This window comes from Oryzias melastigma, linkage group LG3 (genome assembly GCF_002922805.2).
Source record: "Oryzias melastigma strain HK-1 linkage group LG3, ASM292280v2, whole genome shotgun sequence".
Taxonomy (NCBI): domain Eukaryota; kingdom Metazoa; phylum Chordata; class Actinopteri; order Beloniformes; family Adrianichthyidae; genus Oryzias; species Oryzias melastigma.
Genome location: NC_050514.1, coordinates 1,634,162 through 1,651,403, shown reverse-complemented (window position 1 = coordinate 1,651,403; position 17,242 = coordinate 1,634,162).

Below are 17,242 nucleotides of genomic sequence, written 5' to 3'. Positions count from 1 at the left end.
CCTGTATGAACCTATGTGATGCATATGAAAAATATCAGCGAGTGTGTGCGGGATCGCGTGTGTATGCCCGCGTGCGCGCGTGTGTGCGAATATAACTTGGGTAAACAGAGTGGGTTTCCTCTTGCGGTTACACACCTTCACCACTCTTGTCGTTGTTTTCTGCCAGTCATTTCTCACTCCTGCGCCTCTGGTCTCTACACAGCAGCAGCTGTGGACCACGTTCAAGATCTGATCAAGATTTAGTATAGGCTGTTCTACACGAAGTCTGAGCCTGTTCACACAAATGAAATGACGCGTTACATATGCACAGTTCAGAAAATGTGTTGTCTCTGCAGAACACTGAATCTTTCAGATTCAGAACATTCTGAAAATGTACACTTTTTTACACAAGATTGGAAAACCTATGGCTTCAAGAAAATCTGAAAAAAGACTTAATTAAAAAAAGGGCAAAACAACAGTGGTTTTCCAACCAAAAAACAGATAAATAATGTTTATACTGTGGTCCGGTGGAATACTCAATTCTGATTGGCTGCTGGGTGTAGATTATAAAAGAAGGTCGGGTCACATTATCCAAATGTTTTGCATCACTGCACAGGCTTCTTTAAAACATACTTTTGCATCGTCTTCTGGACAAAAACAAGCGTTAAGATGTGAACCTTCTCTCTGAACTGATGCCTTATTTGACCTCTCGTGACGTCAGCATTGATATCACTTTACTTGACACAGTTTCTAGAGTTTACTAGAAATTTGCCTCTGAGTTGTGGTTGGTGCATAACAACCCCACCCCCCCTTCCCATCACCAATCTTTTTACACGTTCTCCTGCTAGTTTTCACCTCCCTGGCTCCTATCTAACTACAGCAGTGCAACACAAATGATGAACAATATCAGAGCTATCCAGCTGTACAGTTTTGAGCCAAATCCCAGCTCAGACGAGAAAAACAAAGACGTTCATCCATCTATTTATCTACAACTGGATGTATCAGAATGTGGCCAAGCAGGGAGCTTTTCACCCATTGATTGTAGCTTTAACAGAAAAGCTTTTTCTGCTCTTATTCACCACAATTTGAATGAAGAAATAACCAGAAATTGAACTTTGAACTTCATTTTCTTAATGTATGTCCTCCATCATTAGAAAAATATACAACAAGAACATGTTCTTGTTGTATATTTTTCAGAAATGTTAAAAACACTAAAAACACAGTGTTGTTCAGAATGGATCTTTAAGTAATGTCCCATGTCTCTCTGACAAAACTAATATATCTTTTTAAGAGATATCTAACCTAAAACAGATGTTGGTTTCCAGACTGTTTTTAATCCAAATGACTTGGAACAATCGCTGAAAAAGAGTCTTTCTTTACTTTCTTTTACCTGGCTGTACCTGAGGGCCCAGCGCTCAGACCACACCACATGAGTTTCCAGTGTTGCATTTACCTCGAGGGAAAGAACGTTGCAGAATGTAGAAACACTGAGATTTAATGTGGTTGGAACTTGGCATAACACATGACTGGAACATGTGAACTCTGATGTTCAACGCACATGAGAGCCAGCAGCTCCTCCAGGTCCTGTGAAGAATCGCTCTCGGCTACCATCAGTCACCATTAACCAACCAACATGTCATTTGTATTGGAAATGTGGTCAGATCCAGCTGGAAATTCAGGGGAACAGACTCTGTGGCAGAAAAGAGCAGAGAGGAAGTTAATGCCCCATAATTATAGCTGCACTACAGATCTGTTTTATGATTAATCTCTTGCAGCTCTGACTTATACTGTACCACTGTAAGTAAAAAAGCAAAGAGGAGCCACCATTTGACTTTGCTAAAACCTCAAAAGGAAAACTCATGGATTTAATCACCTGTCCATTAAGGTTAATGTATTCATTATACTTGATTTTTTTTTAATTTTTTTTTTTATATATTTTACTCTGTTTACATCCCGTTTGAACTCCAGTGCCTCCCTCAGGGGATTCTCCACACAGTGACTAACCTTCTCCTGGAAAGTGGTTGCAGTGGGATTTCCTGGGTCTAGCTGCTTGCTTTGATCAGGTGACGTTCTCTGTGATCATGAGTGGGATGGTCGCTTGCATGAACAGATTCCTAAATATAATTTCAGAACATCAGCATCAAGCCAGTCTTCTATTTCTGCTTCTGTTTTGACTTTTATTCATTTGTCATCTAATGTTTAATCACGTTGGGTTTGTGGGATCGAGAGGGTTGAGGGTATTCTGTGTTTTTAATGATTTAATCTTTTATTCTTTTTAGTCTACACATTCTCATTCATCATATATGGACATATGATTCGGACCTCCTTCACGTCTCTTTTTGAGTTTTGGGTGCTCCCATCTCGTCATTTTTTGACCCTCTGGCAGTTCCCATTTAAACCCTAAATCTTGGGACATGGTACCGGACGGGATAATGGATGCGGAACCAGCACTGAGTTAGGGCACCAGTTTGGATCCTGAGGGTTGGGGCCCTTGATTACCCCATCTATTTTTTCCCTGTCTGTGGCCTGGTACCAAATGACTCTTAGACCGGTACCGGTTCACAGCCTGAGGGTTCGGGTCCCCTGATTTAATGGGAAAAGCTAGCATGTCAAAAAACTACGAGTTTGGGAAACCCAAAACATCAAAAAGTGACGCAGAGAGGGTCCGAATATACGTCCAAATATGGCGAGTTAGGAGTGAGTATGCATTGTATTTGTGTGAAAAGCACTTTGGATTAATGTGCTTTATAAATAAAGTTTAATTTGATTTGTATCTTAAAGTCCTACAGTGATCATGTTTTGAGGGAATTTTAAGTGTTTCCAGTGGTTTTTTGATTGAGATTTAGTAGTTTGTAGCCAAAATAAAAAATAAAAATATGCCATTCTCTAGGAATATTGGTTTGTCAGAAATTCACCAAAGCATTGTGGGTAGGACTGTTGATGCAGAGCAACTCTGCCACCTGCTTTCCCTTCATGTTGCTGAGAGCTCCCTGTTTACATGATCTCCCACTAGCTTACAGCCCCCTACACCTCCGAACTAACACTAGCGGTGCAACAAAAATCGCAAGCAACACTGAAAAAACTTAAAAAAAAAACTCCCACTGCATTAATTCAAAAATGTAATTCGATAAAAACTACAAATTTAAAATGTAATAAATTACAGAAGACTTGTTAATTGTTCCATTGTTTTGCTTTTAGAATGAATATTGGAGTCGTGCAGTTTACTGAACTGAGTTTGAGTCTAGACATCTACTAGTGGATTCATTAGAATGGGGCGGAGCTTGTACCCACCCAGCATATTTTCTACGTCACTAATACACTTTTTTAAACAACATTGTTCCTGATTCAGAATGATTTGCATAAATAAATACTCAGAAATACATTTTTGAGCTTTGTTTTCTTTCTATATGCCCTCCATCATCAGAAAAATGCTGGATTCTCCTGTTGATGGAGTTGCTGGTCTTTGTTGGGCCTTCCTTTCTTGATAGAATATGTGTATTTCAGGTGAGATAAGCAGAAATTAAACTATTCACCCACTGCATCTGTACTCCCAGTTGACAAAGATTAAGACCAAGTAATGTTAAAAAAAAAGCTTGGTTTTAGACTTTTAGAAATGATTAAGTCCAGCGCACCTCTACACAAGATGCTGAATCTCTCCTCTTTTAACCTGACTCATGTTATTTGATATCACTACTACAATGGTGGTGTTGTCAGCAGATCTAACAATAGTGTTGGAGGGGCGGGTGGGGGGCACAGTCATGGGTGAACAGTTAGAAAAGGCAGAGGACAGAGTGCTGTACTTCAGTTGAGGGTAGATTATGCGATGCGTCCCATTTTGACAATCTGGACGATCTGGGGTCTCCAAAAATCCTGGACCCAACAGTATAAATTCTATGGTTCTTAAAATGATTTCTGGATTCTGTCTGTGTTAAAAGTGGAGATAAAAATCCACCTTAACATAGTTATTTGTTCTTTTATGTTATGGAAAATGAATAGTTTTTCATTACAATGAAATTTCTATGAAACAATGTTAAATGTTGTTGAAACAATACTGAATGGTTGGCTTTCACAAATATTCACCTCACTAAATTTGTCCCTCTTTGTAAAAAGTTTAGAAACCCAGTTTTACACAATCTGTAGCTTGCTCTTCCATAACACAAATGCACAAAACTTTATTGATATTCTTGAAATGTCAAAAAACTCAGTTTCACAATTGCCCTGTTTCCATTAAATCTTAATTTAGTGAATAAACACAAACAAACTAACGCGATATGTAATTGAAAAACATGGCCACAGATGTAAACAATACTTTGATTTACAGAAGATACAGTCATCATCATCTATCAGAGACGTCAGCGTCTTATTCAGGCCATAGCGTGGCAAGCTATGTAGCAGCAGTTAAGGATGACGACATTTTGGGAAATCGTGGTTGATGATTTTACAGAGGAAGTGCGGATCCAACAATTCCACATGTCAAGCTCAACATTAGATGAGCTGTGATGCCATGGGACCTCTTGTGGAGCTCGCTGTGCAGCTTCTCAGGCACTTTACAGGTAATCGTGGTATCCAGTTGTTAGTTACATGACTAATTTAATTAGAAAAAAAATATTTCCATTGCAGTTTTTCAAAATGTCTATTTTGATATGCCTCAAAAAGCACCCCCTCCAAGTGCAAACACTTTGTTTTTGATAAATGTGAGTTTTTTAATTAAGCAAATCTATACTTGCACATTCAATTTGCGCTATTTCAGTCAATGGAATAGTAATTGAAGTAATTGAATTAGCTGATTCTGACGGAGAGAAGTTACTTTTTACATCAAATTTGCACCTATACTCAAAGCTGGTTTTCAGTGGGATAGAATCAGCCGATTTACATTGATTGTGTAATCACTTAGCTACTGTAAAGTGTTCTAAATCAGGCCAAGGTTGCTTTTCTCTGTCTCAGAATCTGCTGGAATTGCGTCAACAAAGTTCCAAGAGTGTAAAGAGTGTCAATGCCGGCGCTAAAGCTCTTGTGGTAAAGGGTTAAGCAGTTTACAGAGCTCTTCCTGAGTACCAACATTATGGTGGCAAGCTGAGACTCGCTTGCTGGTTTGTACATGCCTTAAGGGGCCTTCCTGTGGCACAGGTTGAATTCCAGCCTTCACTCCCCTCTCTGTTGTGCTTCTTAGGTCAGTCTTTTGAGGATAGGCTGTCAGGCAAGCTCAGGCGAGTAACCATGGTAACTGTAGAAGTGACAGTGATAGACATAGTTCAAAGATTCCTTCTAGTTCTTACTGTCATAATCACTCTGGCATGATGGTTTCAAGCACCAGGAGGAGCCGGACAAGCAAGATCTTTTCCACAGATTGCGTCAAGTTTTACTGCAGAGGAAGTTTTACCGCACATATCAAAAACAGTTATCTTGCTTTAAAACTTTGAGTTCTGTCTTAAATTATAGTCTAACTCATTCATCATGCTGTGCATCTGGGCCCAATTCCTCTGCCGGTGTCCTCTCTTTGCTGATGCTCAGTTTTCCTGAAGGTGAAATCTGTTCTAGTTGCACTGCTTTCAACACACATAAAGTCTGGGAAATATCATCTTGAATCTTTGGTTGGCTTTAACTGTCCCCTGCCTGGCTAATGACAGGTTCTACAAAACAGAATTAGGGTGTAAGAAGAGGAGAAGGAAGGCCAAAGCCAGAATGACATCAGAGACAAGGAAAAACTGCTTTGAGGGATGAAACAGTGTAGCGCTGATGATTACCCTTCCTGACAACTGTAGTTTCAACATTTTGTTTTCTAGTCACAACGACTCGAGGTCAAAAAGTATCAAATGTTGTCACGTCATATCCTGTTAAATTTATTTATCTTACTTAGCATGTTCAGCTCATTATGGAGGTGTAATGCTTTGGTTACAAGGGTCCCTACAGGTGGATACAGGCTGTCTGCAGGCAAAGAAGGGGCAAATCTGTATGGGGCACAACATTTTGAGATCGCAGACCACTAAGTGAGCACGTAGAGAAACAATGTCCATGCAGATTTTCATCTATGGGCATGCTGCAGGCAACAGATGTTAGCAAATACTTAAAGTTCCCCCTTAGATAAAAATCCTGTTTTTGAGTTTTTAACATGTACATGTGGCATTTTATTGTGAAAGAGAACAAATGCGATAAGAAATCATTTTGTTTTTGCATTTTTGAGTATTTCTCCTTTTAAATCGCTGTCAATCAAAGTGTCTTGGACAGACTCTGTTTGAATGAATGATCTTCTTTCCATCAACAGCTCTGCTGCACATGCACTAAACCCTCATCTGTTCCTAGTGTCTAGTTCAGGTTCTGGAGAAGAGAAGATGGTATCTTCACATTGACTGCAGTCAAATGAGCCGCCGTTCACATTTCTGTGGTCAAATCAGCATCACTGGATTTTTGGTGTGAGTTTCATCCAATACTTACGGTAGCAGGACTGAGAACGCTGGAAAATCTCCACCAGACTCCACGGAGCTTCTTGATGTGACCACGGAAATGTGAACGGCGGCTCATTTGACCGCAGTTGGAAAGGATTGTAGATCAATGAAAGAGCATTTTGATGTTAGCTTTGATTATTTTATCAAGAACTCTGAGAAACCAATGATTGAATGTATTGATCACAGTCAATAAACATTGGAGAATTAGCTAAAAGAGTCTTTGGTGAACTGGAAGGAGAAAGAATCAGGATTTTGGAGGAAGTTCTGTCCATGAAGATCTTCACTTCCTCGTCCAGCTGACATCCGGATCAGAACCATACGGCTGGACATTACCCAGATTGATGGATGTTTTTATGTAGCAGAGGTGAAGATTTATGCTAGAGAGACACAGAGCTATCATAATCAGATGGGAGGGGATCAGGGGCGGGGCTACTCAGCTCAGCTCCAAAAGCCACGCCCCCTCAGAGGAGGTTTTGGAAACAGAGGCTTCAGATCCACATGAAAAATGTCTTTTTAAGACATTTAGGTTGTGGAATTTTGGTTAAAAAATTATAATCATAAATAAAACACTACTGGGGAACTTTTTTTTAAATAATAAAAAAAATTGTCATAAAGGGACTTTAGCAAGTAAGGGAAGTATTTGCGCATGGTAAGTAAGGGGCCAGTATTCACACCTCACTAATGGTTAGAGTGCACTGTAAGGGCACCTTACAACAGCATCTCCCGTATAAATGTGTGCAACTTCCATTATTCCCACAAATACTTCTCGATGCACTTACTACATGCATGACAATCGTACATTCCATTTTCTTGATGTCCCTTGAAGTGGACGCACAAGAACTCAAGGCTGCACAAGACACACCTGTGCTCTTTTTAAAATTCCTACCTACAACCCTCCACGGGCCTGGACAACCCAAAAACCTGCAGCACGGTGCATGTGACTAAGGCATAAAGTGGAAACAGCCAAGATAACAGCGAGGCTTTAGGGCACACCCATGCTGCTGCTGAGAGGAAATTATGCTACACAGGTGTTCACATTAGTCTAAGCAGCCAGTTGTGCTGATATTGTTCATCTGTACAATGGCGTCATTAATTAAAGCTTTGTTTTTGCTTTGCGCTGCAGTTTTTTCTATATTTAACATTTCCCCCAAAACAGCCTGGAGGATCTCATTTATCTTTGAAAGATCCAAAGCAGATAACTTTTCTTGAAAGAGCTGGTGTAACAAAAGTAACCTTTGTGTATGTCTGTGTGTATTATTGGAAAAATGTGTGGTTTGGACTAAAACCACATTTTTGCACATAGATGTCATAATGAGATTTGGGTAAAGTAAAATGTTTATTTATGTACATTTTACATTATGTACAGAGGCATTTTTGAAGGTTGTTGTCAATAACTGACTGGTCCTGCGCTACAGAATAAACCCAGCAAAGAAAAGGCAGAACCAAGACGCTTTGCTGCAGGCAGATTTATCAGAACTATTTATGACGTGACAGGGAAGGCGATGTGGCGGCGCATGGGTGGAAGTTCCATGGAGTTACCTGGAATATAGACAAAATGTTAGTTCCTGAAACTTAGCAAGAGGACTTGGCTGCAGACATCAATGGCCATAATTAGACATCCTTTGACCTGAACTGGTAGTCCCCTTATTTGTTGCTTGAAAAAAAAACTTTATTTTAACTGGAGACCCTAATGGTGAATTCCACACAGGATGTGATTCATGTGTCTCTCTCTGGCTAATGGGCAGTCAACAGCTGGTGGGGCAGCTTATAGCAAGAGAGACCTTGCTAGCTCTTAGGGACCCAGGGCAGCGGAGCTCGCTACCCTGTCCACTGGGCGGCTGGCTAGCATAGCGGGTGTGATCGCTCCAACTCCATGGGCTCTGTGACAGGCTGGTGACCTGTCCTGGGTGTATTCCACCTTTGCCCAATAGTAACCAGGACAGTTTGTGGCAAATCCGCAGCCCCAGTGAGTTAAAAAAAGGATGGAAGTTCAGGACGAAAGTCATCGCATTGAGCGGCCATATTGGTTGTATTTTTTTACCATTTGATTGAGTCACTGCAAATGTTACGTGCTCAAAGCTGAGTCCCTGATTGGTCGATGTGGTGCGGCAAAGTTGACGCGGTGCGACCGATCTCCAAATCATATGGCAAGACTTCAGATCACACCTACACATTGACTTCACATCGAAACTTGTGGCCCCTGCTGAACAAATTGCATTTGTTGTGAATGCACCACAGATACTTTGTTCCCAATTTAAACATACTGTTGTTCTAAGTAATTTTGGGTGAGGGTTAGGTGTATTAATCTCTCGGCCAGTGATGTCAAGTGACCTCTTGGATGCCGCCTGAATGTTCAGTAATGCCACCTTACTGAACTCTGACCTCGGTGACCCCTGCTGACCCCCACACACCAATTCACAGTCATCCAATCACCGACCCAAGACTTTACACCACCACCACTGCACTTTTGGTCTACTCTGCATATGCTACAACCTGTTTGCACAGTACTATGTACCCAACATTGCAGCCTTGTAACAGTCTTGTAACTTAAATAGCCACTGATATTATTTATTTTTTTTGTACTGTAAGTTGCCCATGTCATCCGTTTTATATCATCTGCCATCTTCCCTATTGTAAAGTATGTTATGCTAGTTCCTTTTTATAGTCTTCTCCCTTTTAACGAACATCCATCTGTATATGTTCATAGTACCTATCTCAATCATCATGTATATCATGCTCATTAACCTGTATATATGGTCTAACGTGTATATAGGTTCTGATCTGTATATCAACCTGTACCATACTTATTTATCATAATATTTATGGCACATGCTCTTACTGCCTATTGCACTTCTGGTTAGAGGCTAAACTGCATTCCGTTGCCTTGTACATCTACATGTGTAATGACAATAAAGTTGAATCTAATCTAATCTAATCTAATCTAAATGAGCTAGTGTGGCAGAAATGAAAGTCATACGTATTGTCAAGGTCACAAACATGTGAAGGAGATGGATGATGACAAAGACAAGAAATTGGAGCAGCCATCACTTATAGACAGAAACTTACCTGGGTCATGGCCACTCCTAAAATGATGTGGCCACGCCCCTTTTGTAAGGAGCTGGTCCTAATTTGCGGTTGGACAAATCCATCAACTCATGTCTCACTGGAGGGATAAATGCTAAACTAGTGATTCTGTGTTGTCAATTCCAACTCCTCCAGTTGCACTAAACGCAGTCTAAATAACTGGGTGGCAGGACGAAGAGAGAATAAAAAAAAGGTCCTCAATTAAACACAGCACAAATGTTAGGCCAAAGAGAAGAACAGCAGGTATCCGCCAGACAAAGCACCAACATGTTTTCTATTGTTACCGAAGCCAAGAACCTGAATGTCTACGATCAGTTGGAGAGATTTTACAACACAATTATCATCAATAAACGTTGAGTTTGGAAGCAGACTTCCAAAGAGCTGTGCCTGTGTGTGTTCCTTTTATACAGGTTATAAAGTGACTTTATAGGTACAATAAGCAGAGCTGAACTAAAAAGCTGTAAACACTGAAGCCATGACTCAACTACAGTCTTTTCTTCTTTGTGCAGTCTGTTTCAGCTGAACTACAAGGCACAGAGCAGCAACAGAAATAGCTTTCACTTGAACTTCACTCTTGTTTTCACGCGTACAGTCATGCAACAAATGATCAGAAACTGTTATTGTCCTCTTGGCTGCAAACAGACTGTAACTGCTCTTCCAATAAAACATTTAAAGGATTTACAGTAATGTCTTTTCCGTTTATATCCTAGGTGGTTTTGAAATGAACTGGACATTTGTTAGGAATGCTATTGATGATGGATGAGATTTCCGAATACAAAAATCATGTTTTTTTTTTAATAGTTGTTGATGTTACACTCACTGAAATGAAAGCAATCAGCACAAGTCACAATAAACCATTTGTAATGTGATGTATTTTCATCTTTTGTAAATTGATAGGGTTAGATTTGTTCATCTATTACAGCGGAGCCGGTTGAGTTGATACTTTGGACAAAGTGTACATTTTGTGGTACAAGCACCAAATTTGGCATCGATGTACTTTAGGATCCCTTTTTTCAGAAAAGCATGGTAGCTATGAATGAAATCTAAAATGTTAGCCATTTGTCAAGATGGCAGCCATAAACTCAATTTTACAAAAATGTCTATTTGCTCCAGTCTCAACAAAATGGGATGTTCTTGCACAAAACACAGTACTTACCTACAGAATACTATTACATGTGAATTTCATATATGTATTATATGAAGTATAAAATCTTGGAATCTTGGCTAATGTGCTATTCTGATAATAAGGGATCCTGAAGAACATCCAAGCCAAACTTGGTGTTTTGCATCACAACTGGCTCCTCTATTAGAAATAAAATAAATTTACAATTTGTCAAAATTTTAAAGAAACGTTTTGTTTATAACATTCTGTCCTGCCCCATGTGCGAAACATAATGTAGAACACAACTACACCTTATGAAGCTTTCTTTACTGTCATAAATGCAAAATAAAATAATAAACAAACAGGGTATCCTTCATCCTTAACCCTTTAAGTTTGAAGATTTTGAAAGTAAAACCTGAAACAGTCTTTGACATACCCCAACTCTTCAAACATTTACACAAGGGGCGTTCTGACAATTTATGGATGTAGGCTACTTTTGAGACAACAAACAAAAAAAAAATCTAATACATATTATTTTATATATATATGAAGGAGGAAGGAAGTGCTTTTTAAGGCACAGAGATTGGCAGTCCTCATGTAAAGTTTGCAGTCAAAGAAAAAAAGAAGTGTTCATGTTGAGCAATACTCTTGTGTTCTTTAACAAATCTTTACAAAGCATGACCAGAAGTGTTTTTGATGAGTATGGATTGGTCATGGTGGTGGGACGGAGACTGCGGCACTCCATACTCGCGTATTGGCGGAGGTCTCTGGTCCCTAACCCCCGCGAATAAGGGTGGAAGACTGTATAAGAAGAAATTATTTTTTTGTGTGCTTAAACAACCGAAAGCTCTCCAAAACATATAAACACAAGATGTTTTATGTTAGATGTTTTATTGGTCTTTTTGCTTTTCAAGAGATGCATACGAAGAGATGTACTTCACGGTGAAGAAGACTAGGATGTTTTTAAATATATTTATTTATTTTTAATATAGCTTTGATGGCTCGCAATCTACCCACACATCTTTTGCAATGTAGCGAGCACCCCTGGTTTACATGATCAATGTAAATCAGCTAATTCTGATGGGGAGAAAATCAGCCTTTCATATTGCCTAATCTAACAAGTAACTAAAGTAAACAGCGCTTTTCTCAGCGATAGAACCACCCGATTTTTGTCAATGGCGTAAGCACTTCACTAAACGGTGTGGAATCTCAGTGCAAGACTGCTTTACTTCACTACAGGATTTGTTGGAATTACTTTAATTAAGATAAAGGTTGAAGAGTTACTGTAGTCGAAAGAATATAAACACTGGAGCTAAAGCTCATTTGTAAAAGGTTTAACTTGATTCATGATTATAAATGCTCCACATAATTAAAGGTATAATGTTTCATGAAACTGCAATTGGAGTTTCATTCCAGATTGTCTTTCAAATCTGTGGAAACAAAAGCAGACCAAAGAAGTGCTGGCAGCCCGGGGGAGACGTGGCCATTGTTCAGGCCACTCACTGATCAATGGTTTCCAGTAATTCTATCAGCTCTCAATACTGATTCAATTCTGTGGGCGGAGGGACTGTAGAGTGTTTTTGCAGACAGAAGGATAAAGAATCAAGAGATCAGGAGCCAGGGCAAATTTCATTAAATGCCACTCATTGTCTAATACACAGTATGACATGAACTAAAACAAAAATGGATAAAATGTGTGGTACAGATTTCCACTGAGTCACCAGAATAGTACATGTTGTACATATTTAGAACCCCAAATCCAGAAAAATTTGACTATTTTAAATGTCAAAAGTAATACTAAAATAGTTGTGAATCACATTATGTTACATCCCACCAGGAAGTGAAGAAAAACCTATCAAATATTTAAGTGAAATTGTCTGTCTGTTGAAGTGAATTCCTTGCAGTTCTTCAAACCGTTGGGTACGGAGGGGGGCAAATAGTCTTGTGGACTTGTTATGGGTCTTTCTGCCATGGAAATAATTTCACAATGAGGCTGTTTCTGTTGTTAAGTATAATTACGCATTCTAATGAGACATACATTTTACCTCTGCCAGCTCTGGCCCACAGTGGTGCCTGCTGAATCAGACCGTGCAGCCTATAAAATAAATACAATAAAGGAACAAGAAGGCCAATAAATGCAGTTGCAGCTTTTTATGATCAAAACAAGCAGTGCGTCTGCTGAATGTTGTGTGCAACACTTGCAAAAAACAGCTTTTTACCAAAGAAAAATTGGATTTCTTTCAATATTGTGATAAATAGCTGTACTCCACCAGTTCAGTTTTATCTGAAAAAGGACGATATAGCATCTATGAAAAGTATTTATCATTTATGTCTATTGTTACAAACACCCACTCCAATGAAATTTGTGTTTTTAACACATTCTTGTGACATTTTCCTGACAATAGAGGACATATTTTAAAAGGTTAAGCTCAAAGTTTCATTTGGGAGTATTTTTTTAAAATGTTGCAAATCTGGTGGGCTGCACGGTGGCACAGTGGTTAGCGCTCTTGCCTCACAGCGAGAAGGCCCCGGTTCGAATCCCGGCTGGGACCTTTCTGTGTGGAGTTTGCATGTTCTCCCCGTGCATGCGTGGGTTTTCACCGGGAACTCCGGCTTCCTCCCACCGTTCAAAAACATGCTTCATAGGTTAATTGGAGACTCTAAATTGTCCCTAGGTGTGAATGTGAGAGTGAATGTGTGTGATTGAGGCCCTGCGACAGACTGGCGACCTGTCCAGGGTGTACCCCGCCTTCACCCATCAGTAGCCGGGATAGGCTCCGGCACCCCGCGACCCCGAAAGGGAAGAAGCGGTCAAGAAGATGGATGGATGGATGGATGTTGCAAATCCGGAGCAGACAAAAAAAACCTCAAATTTGAAAAATAGCTTATTTGTGACACTGGGCAGACTATAAGCTCCTCCTCCGGGTAGGGGAATGGGGGCGGGGTTGCCCTGCCCCAGTGGTCCCGTCCACAACTCAGAGGCAAATTTCCAATGAACTATTGCAGAAACTGTCCTAGAAAAAAACAGTCTCTTATTTTGGCTAAAAATGACATAATCACAATTAAAATAAACTGGAAATGATTTCAACATAGATAAAACATGTTTTTAATGCAGTAAATTACTTAAAAAAATGTGAGTGTAATAATAATTTGCAAGAATTATAACTAATTTCACCCAGAAGAGTTTTAGTTCTTTAGTGGTCACAGCGGCACAGTTGGTGGCACAGTTGGGCAATGACTCTGTTCTATTAAGATAAAATGACAGCCAAGTCGGAGAGGTTCAGTCACTGGGTAAGCAGTGTTTCTGACTAGTGTTACACCATGATCACGAAGCAACACTCAACAGCTCAGCTAACAGCTGATGGAAAATCATAGATGAGGGGATAATTCCAAAAACTCTTCAAGATAAGAAATGTCGAGAAACAGTAAACAGATGGTGTGTGTTCAGCTGTCTTCACAAACTGGTTGATTCTGCTTGGAGGGTGCAAATCAGAGGAGACACGTCAGCATTTAGGATGGCCCTTGGATACACTCTGGCAGATGAGTTGGATACATTGACTGTATATGAAAACTGGGCTGGGTGACCCCTCCCCCTTGTGTTCCGAAAAGCCAAAATCCCACAGACTTCAGTAGAGAAATAAACAGCTATTACTCAGTCATTCTTTTTGTCAGAATGACCCTACTTTATCTAATACTTTTTTAAAACATGTTTTTGCATCCTCATTTTTTAGTAATAATTTTTCTGCAAGTTATTTAAGTTATAAACTGGCCAATCAGATGGCTCAATAAGTGTGTGGTCTCACATCAAAGACTCAAAGCGCTTGATGGACAGTTTCTCCTAAATCTGCTTTCGAGTGGTAGTGGTGTCGGTTTCCAACAAGCTCATTTTAATTGGTGAGAGCGGTTGTCATGGAAATGATGACCAACTCAAAACAATTACTGATGCTGTCTGGCTCCAACATGGCAAAAAAATGGTGACTGAATTGACTTCATTTTGTTGGATTATAATCCGTTTTCTATGGGTGATATTATTCGGTAAAGTTTTCATATTTAGTCAATGGTTGGACCGTGCACACAAAGCTTGTGTAACAGCTTTTACCAACAGATTCTCTCCCAAATCGCCACATATTGAAGTTTGGTTAAGGACCCCTCCGCATCACTTTTTGATGTTTTGGGAGTCCCTAACTCTGTTTTTTTACGTGCTGGCTATTCCCATTAAATCAAGGATCTCAAACCCCGGGCTGTGAACAAGAACTGGTCCAGTACAGAGATGCAGAGCGCACCGGTACTCTAACCCAGTACTGGTACCCTAACCTGGTACTGGTTTGGGTCCAGCTCCATGTCCAGGCATTCTTTCCATTGGGTACCACATCTAAAACCAGGTCGGGTATAGTACCGCATCTGGTACTGTTTCCAGTGCTGGGTTAGGTCTTAGGGCACTACTACTGGGTTAGGGGTCCTGAGGACCAGTCCTCATGTGGTACCACGTCCTGTGATGTGTCCCAACACTGAAAAAAGTGAAACATTGGATCCATTAACAAAATTTCTGTAATTTATCTTTTTTTTTTTTTATTTTCATCTAATTAAAATTGAGGATTGATGTCATACTCAACAAAAAATGTAAATTGATTTGAACTAATATTCTAAATGTAACAAATTACAGAGCTTATGTTATTTGATCCAATAATTAATGTTTTACAGTGAAGGGTTGTGGACCCTTGATTTTATTAACAGCCAGCACATAAAAAATTGACAAGTTGGGGACACCCAGAATGTCAAAAAGTGACGCAAAAGGGTCCTTGACAAAACATCAATAAGTTACGACACAGGAATGAAAATGTGTTGGTTTTACAGCAGCTGAAGCTTATAACATGGGAAGCACAGTAGTGGAAGCTTCATACTGTGGGCATACTTCTTGGCAAATGGCCCCAAAAGGCTTTTAAAGGTACAAAGTACAACCAACCTTTTTTATTAGTGACTGTCCGTTGAGCTTCTGCCAGTGTCTAATATGTGAATAAAAACAGATGATCAGAAAAATACTTTTAAGCAAGCAAAACATTAGACTTCATCACCCATCAAGCAGCATTTAGAGAGTTCTCAATGCATGAGGGAATACTTACATATTAAAGCAGAAATATCTTGTATTGTGTACGTGTTGACATGTTTGTGGAGGATTTTGAAGTGAACAATTGTAGAATAGAAAAGATTTATTATAGTCATTGTCACACGTAAAACAAACATGCTCACTGGTCAGTGTCTCATTCCTTCTGTTTCTAAATCATAACAATATAATTTTATACCTTTGAGTTTAAAAATAGAGTAAAATAAGTATAAGAATAAAATAAAATATTTACTTATATTTATTTGAGTGTGGTTGAATGTGTTTGTGGAGATGCCCCTCCATTTTGACTTATGTATATATTTCTCACAAAAATTAAAGGAGCACTTTAAAGAAACACATTAGATACATCAGATCTCAATAAGAAGTTGGATATCTATACAAATGACGATAGGGCAGTGTCTTAGGAACAAAAGGATGCCAAGTCTTTTAATGGAAATAAAAGTTTTCATCCTACAGAGGCTCAATTGTGTAGACACCATCAAATCAGAGTGAAATGAAGATGTGGCAGGTTAGTCCATTTTTTCCTAAACTTAATTCTGCAACTCAAAATGCTCTTCAGTATCTTGTGTGGCCCCCACCAGCTTGTATGCATGCTTGACAACGTGGCGGCATGCTCCTAATGAGACGACGGATGGTGTCTTGTGGCATTTCCTCCCAGATCTGTGTGAGGGCATCCCTGAGCTGTTGTACAGTCTGAGGAGCAACCTGGCGGCGCCTAATGGACCCAAACATAATGTCCCAGAGATGTTCTATTGGGTTTAAGTCAGGGGATGGTGAAGGCCATTCAATTGTTTCAATTCCTTCATCCTCCAGGTACTGCCTGCATACTCTTGCCATATGAGGCCGGGCATTGTCGTGCATTAGGAGGAAACCAGGACCTACTGCACCAGCGTAGGGTCTGACAATGGGTTCAAGGATTTCATCTGGATACTTTATGGCAGTCAGAGCACCATTTCCTAGTAAGGCTGCCACAAATAGTCGACTAATCACCGATTACTTTTTACGATTATTCGACTAATCGGGTCATGCCCAAAGTGTATGTAAAACACACATCTTAACCATAATTAGATTTAAACTAACTAAAAACTAGATATGTTTACACTAGCCTTACCCCAGATAGAATGCCGTAAAATTAATTTGACCATAGAAGACACTAGTGACAATACCTGAAGATGCTGATAGCCAACTAAAATATGAGTTAACACTAGAATCCCTGGGACTTTCAGCTTCTGCTGCAATGCCCCCCTCCCCTTCTCAAAGTAGTGTTGTGGTGATCACCTTAAACCATCAACAATGACTTCCTGATTTTGCAATGCAGATTGTAAGGTTTAAATTTGCAGGTGAAAGAAGTATTTATAACACAGACAAATACAATAAATGAAAAACTGGTGACATGGGGGAGGATGGGGGTGATACATTTTTGACGCTTTTAAACCATGAACATTGTGTTTACTTTTAAATTTTATTTTTACCTCAAAACTGTTCAATGCAGGAGAAAGAATTATTTTTAAC